Genomic DNA, 8091 nt, shown 5'->3' on the forward strand with positions numbered 1-8091 from the left:
CTGCTGGTGACGATAGAAAAGTAGTGTCTTGCTGTGGGTAGTGGCAAAATTAACTTATGGAAGTACTCACCTAGTGTAAACGTGAATTGTGTACTTTACTATATGTAAATATGCATGTATTATGCTTTAATTTAAAAAATATGTTATATCCATTTTTTTTTAACTTCTGTTTAAAGATCCAGTGATGTGCTTGAATTCTGAAGTATATAAGAAGCGTTCCTCAAGGTCAGGTTTCCCTTTTGGCTCAGCTGGTAAAGAATCCGCCTGCAATGAGGGAGACCTGGGTTCAATCCCTGGGTTGGGAAGATCCCCTGGAGAAGGGAAAGACAACCCACCCCAATATTCTGGCCTGGAGAATTCCGTGGACTGTATAGTCCATGGGGTCACAAAGAGTCAGACATGACTGAGCCACTTATAATGTGGTATATTACATTGAATGATTTTTGTGTATTGCTTTGAGGGGATAAATCCTACTTGGTCATGGTGTATATTACATTTTTATATGTTGCAGGATTTAGTTTGCTAGTATTTTGTTGAAGATTTTTGCCATCTATATTTATAAGAGATATCGGTCTGTAGTTTTCTTGTGATGTCTTTGTCTGGTTTTGGTATCAGGGTCATACTGCCTTCATAGAATGAGTCAGAAAGGATTCTTGGACCTCTACAAGCAGCATCTGATGGCAGGATGTCTCACAGGAAGTTCTCTACTCGCAGGCGTTGGTTCCTGGGCTTCCTGCCTCAGAAGTGCAGCAGTCAGCACCAGGGGAAAGTGATAGGGTTCCCCAAGGATGACTCTTCCAAGCCCATGTAGCTCTCAGCCTTCCTTGGCTACAAGGCTGGCAAGACCCATGTTGTGAGAAAGGTTGATAGACCAGGGTCCAAACTGCATAAGAAAGAAGTTGTGGAGCCTGTGACCATAGTGGAGACTATGCCCTTTATGCCTGTGGGCACTGTGGGCTGCGTGGAAACACTATGAGGCCTCCAGACCTTTAAGTCCATCTTTGCCGAGCATATCAGCAATGAGTGCAAAAGGTGTTTCTATTAGAACTGGCATTAAACATAAGACAAACACCTTCACGGAAAAGAAGGGACAGGATGTAGACAGCAAGAAGCAGCTGGACAGGAACTTCAGCCCACACCCAGATGTGCCTGCTTCCTCTATGCCAGAAGAAGGCCCACCTAATGGAGAGCCAGGTGAACAGAGGGACTGTGGCCAAAAAGTTGGACTGGGCCCATAAGGAACCAGAGCAGCAGGTCCTTGTGAACCAAACATTTGGGTAGGATGAGATGATTACTGTCACTGGGGCGACCAGGGGCGAACACTACAGAGGGATCCAGCCACTGGCATACCAAGAAGCCACCTTGTGAAACCCACCGAGAGCTCCACTGGGCTGCCTGTATTTCCATGTGACATCTTGCCCGGGTGGCCTTTCTGCGGCTTGGGCTGGGCAGAAAGACTGCCATTTCTGTACAGAGATCAACAAGAAGATCTACAAGATTGGCCAGGGCTACCTCATGGGGAATGGCAAAATGATCAAGAACAACACCTCTACTGATTACACCCAAAAGCATCAGCCCTTTGGGTGGCTTTGTCCACTGTGGTAAAGTGACCAATGGCTTTGTCATGCTCAAAGACAGTTCGGTAGGAACCAGGAAGAGAGTATACACCCAGTGCAAGTCTTTGCTGATGCAGACCGAACGGCAGACCCTGGAGAAGATTAACTTCAAGTTTGTCGACACCACCTCCAAATTTGGCCATGGCTGCTTCCAGATTGTGGAAGAGAAGAAAGGGTTCATGGGACCATTTAAGAAGGACTGAGTTGCAAAGCAAGAAGAAGGGGCCTAGTATCAGAGTAGATTGTGCAACTGGCAGAATCTCAATAAAGTTAATTTCCAGTGACAACAAAAGAAGAAAATGTTCCCTCTTCTATTTTTTAGAAGAGTTTGCAAAGGACTGATGTCAATTCTCCTTTAAATGTGTGGTAGAAATCATCAGGATATAATCTCCTTTACACACTTAAATGGTATGGTATTAACACAGTGCTATTTTAGCTTGTATTTCTTTGATAACTAGTAAGGTTAAACATCTTCCCATATGTTTGCTTGTTAATTATCTCTGTTGGTATGTATTGTTTGTTTATATCCTTTGCTCATTTTTATATTGGGGTCTCAATGTTTTTCTTATCAAGTTTAATGAGGCTTTTAGAATAGTTACCCTCAAAACATTATATTTTAATCCAGTAATTTTTCATCATCCAGAAATACTGTATTTTAGGCATAGGGAGGATAAGTCAGATTTTAGAAGCACTTCTACTTACAAGAATTTTCTCCTAATTTTATCCTGTTGGCAAATAAACTTTTCTGCATTTAATGGGGTCAGCAGGAGGTCACAAATCTAACTAAAAATGAATTGAGATTTCTTGATGCCCAGGTCAATTTTAAAGAAAATTATTTTCTTGAATATTTATTTGTTTTCACTGTCAATCCAGGCACACACACACACACACACACACACACACACACACATATATATATCAGACATACCCAGTCCATAAGGTAATACCCTCCCTCTGAGTCCTTGCTGATGGTTCCATTTAGTGAGTCTGACTTGCTGAGTGCCATGCCTACATGCTTAGTTCAACACAACATCTAATTCAACTTCCCCCAACTTTTTTACCCAAGGGAAACATCAAAATGGAAAACAAGCCATTTAACCAGTATGTATCTTGAAAAATTCATTCAGCTCACCATTTTAATGAAAAGCTAATGAAGACGACTTGAGTCTTCTCCACGGACAAACATTTGATTAATAAGACCAGTTGGCATACGGTCTGCTTAGAGGATTTTAAACTAAAATGTCATTCCCTACAAGCCTATAACAATGCCTGGGCAACCCTCATTAGAAAATGTATTATTTGTGATTAAATTTGGAAAAGACTTATTCCATATATGTTTTGTGTGGGTTATGTGTGTGAAGGTGGGTGAAGGTGAGTGGACTGTGGATGTGTGAGTTTAAATGAAAGAAAAGGAAATAAAACACATAGGTTTTTTTTCATTCCATAATTTTTTAAATAAAATTTTATTTTTCTAAGCTTCTCACAATTTAGTATTCCAGAGAGGCATTTTTGCTAGCATGGAATAAGAACCAAATCACTCAAAGTCAGCCTCAATAACGCAATTTAAACTACCTAGTATAGATTTTCCCTGGCTCTTTGCACTGCTGTTTATGTTTAGGAGATTTTTATCTCCTAGTCTCTTGTCACTTTAGATGAGTACACACACAGTTATACAATGTTTTCTCATACCAAACCTATAGGAAAAATATACATGTTGACTACATGGAAGGTGTTTTAATCATTCTTGTGTTTTTCATTCTTCTTTGGTCTATTTCTCTTAATCATAAATTGATCCTATTTTGTACATTTTATTCCTTTAAGAAGTTGTTGTTTAGTCTCTTAAGTCATGTTGGACTCTTTGCCACCATATAGGTTGCATCGTGCCAGGCTCCCCTGTCTTTCCTATCTCGCAGAGTTTTCTCAGATTCATATCAATGAATCAATGATGTTTTCTAACCATCTCATCCTCTGCCACTCCCTTCTCTTTTTGCCTTTAATCTTTCTCTGCAATACAGTCTTTTCTAATAGGTCAACTCTTTGCATCAGGTGACCAAAGTATTAGAGCTTCAGTATCAGTCCCTCTAATGAGTATTCAGGGTTTATTTCTTTTAGGATTAACTGGTTTGATCTCCTTGCAGGCCAAAGGACTCTTAAGAGTCTTCTCCAGAACCACAATACAAAAGCATCAGTTCTTCCAAGCTCAGCTTTCGTTATAGTCCAATTCTCACATCTGTTCATGACTAATGGAAAAAACCACAGCTTTGAGTGTATGAAACATTGTTGGCAAAAGTGATGTCTCTTCTTTTTAATACGTTGTCTTGGTTTGTCATAGCTTTTCTTCCAAGGAGCAAGTGTCTCTCAATTTCAAGGCTGCAGTCACTGTCCACAGTGATTTTGGAGCCCAAGAAAATAAAATCTGTCACTGTTTCCACTTTTCCCCCACTTATTTGCCATGAACTGATAGGACTGGATGCCATGAATTGATAGGACTGGATGCCATCATCTTCGTTTTTTGGATGCTGAATTTCAAGCCAGCTTTTTCACTCTCCTCTTAGGTTCCTTTTCACTTCCTTCTGTTAGAGTATTATCATCTGCATATCTGACGTTGTTGATATTTCTCCTGGCAATCTTGATTCCAGCTTGTGCTTCACCCAGCCTGGCATTTCGCGTGATGTACTCTGCATATAAGTTAAATAAGCAGGGTGACAATATACAGCCTTGATGTACTCCTTTCCCAGTTTGTAACAAGTCTGCTGTTCCACGTCCAGTTCTAACTGTTGCTTCTTGACCCACATACAGGTTTCTCAGGAGGCAAGTAAGGTGGTCTGGTATTCCCATCTTTTGAAGAATTTTCCACAGTTTTTTTGTGATCCACACAGTGAAAGGCTTTAGTATAGTCAATGAAGCTGAAGTAGCTGTTTTTCTGGAACTCCCTTGCTTTCTCCATGATCCAACACATGTTGGCAATTTGATCTCTGGTTCCTCTGCCTTTTCTAAACCCACCTTGTACATCTGGAAGTTCTCAATTCATGTCCTACTGAAGCCTCACTTGAAGGATTTTAAACATGACATTGCTAGCATGTGTAATGCAATTTTACAGTAGTTTGACCATTCTTTGTTGTTGCCTTTCCTTGGGGTTGGAATGGAAAGTGACCTTTTCCAGTCCTGTGGCCACTGCTGAGTTTTCCAAATTTGCTGAAATGTTGAGTGCAGCACTTGAACAGCATTATCTTTTAGAAATTTAAATAACTCAGCTGGAATTCCATCACCTCCACTAGCTTTGTTCACAGTAATGCTTCCTAAGGCCTACTTGACTTCATACTCCAGGATGTCTGGCTGTAGGTGAGAGACCACAACATTATGGTTATCTGAGTCTTTGAAACTTTTTATATATTCCTTCTGTGTGTTCTTGCCACTTCTTCTTAATCTCTTCTGCTTCTATTAGGTTCTTACCATTTCTGTCCTTTATCGAGCCCATACTTGCATGAAATGTTCCCTTGATGTCTCCAATTTTCTTGATAGCTCTAGTCTTTCCCATTCTATTGTTTTGCTCTATTCTGTGCATTATTCATCGAAGAAGGTCTTCTTATCTCTACTTGTTACTCTCTGGAACTCTGCATTCAGTTGGGTATATCTTTCCTTTTCTCCCTTCTGTTTCACTTCTCTTCTTTTCTCAACTATTTGTAAAGCTTTCTCAGACAATCTCTTTGCCTTTTTGCCTTTATTTTTCTTTGGTGTGATTTTGTTCACTGTCTTCTGAACAATGTTACAAACCTCCATCCATAGTTCTTTAGACACTCTGTCTACCAGATCTAATCCCTTGAATCTATTCATCACCTCCACTGCATAATCATAAGTGATTTGATTTAGGTCATAGCTGAATGGCCTTGTGGTTTTCCCTACTTTCTTCAACTGAGCCTGAATTTTCAATAAGGAGCTCATGAGCTCAGCCCCAATCAGCTCCAGTTTTTGCTGACTGTATAGAGCTTCTCCATCTTTGGCTGCAAAGAATATAATCAACCTGATTTCAGTATTGACTGTTTGGTGATGGCCATGTATAGAATACTTTTATGTGTTGTTGGAAAAGCATGCTTATTATGACCAGTATGTTCTTTTAATAAAATTCTGTTAGCCTTTGTCCTGCTTCATTTTGTACTCCAAGGCCAAACATCCTATTACTCCAGGGATCTTTTGACTCCCTGCTTTTGTGTTCCAATGATGAAAAGGACTTTTTTTTTTAATGCTAGTTCTAAAAGATCTTGTAGATCTTCATAGAATCATTTGACTTCAGCTTCTTTGTCTTTAGTGATTGGAGCATAGACTTGGATTACTGTGATGTTGATTGACTTGGAAATAAACTGACATCATTCTCTTTTGTTGACTCCATTTCTTCTAGGGATTCTTGCCCACAGTAGTATATATAAGGGTCATCTGAATTAAATTCATCCATTCCCATCCATTTTAGTTCATTGATTCCTGAGATGTCGATGTTCACTCTTGCCATCTCCTGCTTGACCATGTCCAATTCACCCTGATTCTTGGACCCAACATTCCAGATTCCTATGCAATATTGTTCTTTACAACATCAAACTTTACTTTCACCACCAGACATATCCACAACTGAACATTGTTTCTGCTTTGGCCCAGCCACTTCATTCTTTCTGGAGCTATTCATAATTGCCCTCTCTTCCCCAGTAACACACTGGATACCTTCCAACCTAGGGAGCTCATCTTCCAGTGTCATATGTTTTTGCCTTTTCAAACTGTTCACGGGGTTCTCTCAGCAAGAATACAGGAGTGGTCAGCCACTTCTTCCACAGAGGACCGTGTTTCATCAGAACTGTTTACTATGACCGAGTCTAAGTTGTGTGGCCCTGCACGACATGGCTCATAGCTTCACTGAGTTATGCAAGTCCCGTTGCCACAACAAGGCTGTGATCCATGAAGGGGACTTTAAGAAATATCCCTACATATGTTTATGTGTAATTTAATAAAGTATAGGTATCTCTAGAAGCTTAACAGACAATGTATGCCTACATGATCCTTGTAAAATGTACTTAACCTCTCTGGGTCTGTTTTCCCCTCCCTAGTAGGATGATAGCACTTTCAAGATTGTTGAGAGATTCTACCAAACCTTTGCTCCAGCCATCTTAGCAGATGTAACAACAATAGAGGCCACTGAACATAAGGCAAATAAAAGGCAGCATGGGATCAAGGCACATCATCAAGGACCAAACCCTGTCCTCTCTGCTGCCCAGATGATTCAAAACCCTTGCCCTTTAACTGAAAAATCACCCTGAGTGAAGGAAAGGAAAAAAGAGACAGAAAGGCCTTGAAGTTATGTAACTATGTTAAACCATGGGTAAGTAAGGAAACACTGGACTGACTGAGTCCACCATGAATTGCCCAGATTGACTTTTCTACACTAACCTGACATTGTAAGGCTCCTTCTTTGGAGACAAAAAAAAAATACCAGAAGCCTATTCTCTTCAATCACAGTTGGATATAATTTGACAGAGTAGTTGGAAGACTTGGGGAGGAGGGTTAGAGGACTGTTTCTGTAAACTTTCTCCTTATTATATCCTTCATGGATACCCTATCCATTATTAGATCCTAAGCACTGACATCAGCACTTAGACATAGCTGTCTTTTGAAGTAGACAAAAGTGTGAGTCACTGCTGGTGCTGGAGAAGACTCATGAGAGTCCCTTGGACTGAAAGAAGATCAAATCAGTCAATCTTAAAGGAGATCAACCCTTAATATTAATTGGAAGGACTGATACTGAAGTGGAAGCTCCAATATTTTGACCACCTGATATGAAGAGCTGACTCATTGGAAAAGACCTTGATGCTGGGAAAGATTGAGGGCAAAAGAAGGGGGTGGCAGAGGATGGGATGGTTAGATAGCATCACCAACTCAATGGACATATATTTCAGCAAGCTCTAGGAGATAGTAGAGAACAGAGGAGGCTTGTGTGCTGCAGTCCATGGGGTCCCAGAGTTGGACATGACTTAGCAACTGAAAACAACAACATCACTGGAAAACTTTTTTCCAACCTCAAGTCAGTCTTTATGTTTGACCTATTGCTAATGGAAATGTTCTAGGTAGAACAGGTAGTCCAGGAAAAATATACCCTTTGCACATCTTATTCACATAATCATCAAATTATGAAAGGATCTACAGTCCTGACTAAGTGTATCAACATTGCCAATAACTGTAACTAGGTCATCAGAACTTGAAATAGCTAACAAGCATTACCACAAGCAAGAGCCCATAGAGCAGAGGTCAAGAGTTAGATTTTCATACAAGTGAAAGGCTTGTGAAGCTTTAACATAGGAAACTGTTTACCAGCTCTTTCCATCCAGTGACGTGGATATGCTTTATTCATCTGGGGAGCACATACACGCTGATCTTGTGAAGCAAGCACTCCCTTCCTGTAGACAACTTTCTTACTGCCATTAGTGATGATGCTTCA

The 8091-nt window shown here is 40.3% G+C and overlaps 1 pseudogene; it reads left to right on the plus strand.

Annotated features, from left to right (window-relative positions):
- Positions 1-685: 685 nt before the first annotated feature.
- Positions 686-1846, plus strand: LOC122447642 (annotated as a pseudogene).
- The last annotated feature ends 6245 nt before the right edge of the window (positions 1847-8091 follow it).

The sequence above is a fragment of the Cervus canadensis genome, chromosome 9, assembly GCF_019320065.1.
Source record: "Cervus canadensis isolate Bull #8, Minnesota chromosome 9, ASM1932006v1, whole genome shotgun sequence".
NCBI lineage: Eukaryota > Metazoa > Chordata > Mammalia > Artiodactyla > Cervidae > Cervus > Cervus canadensis.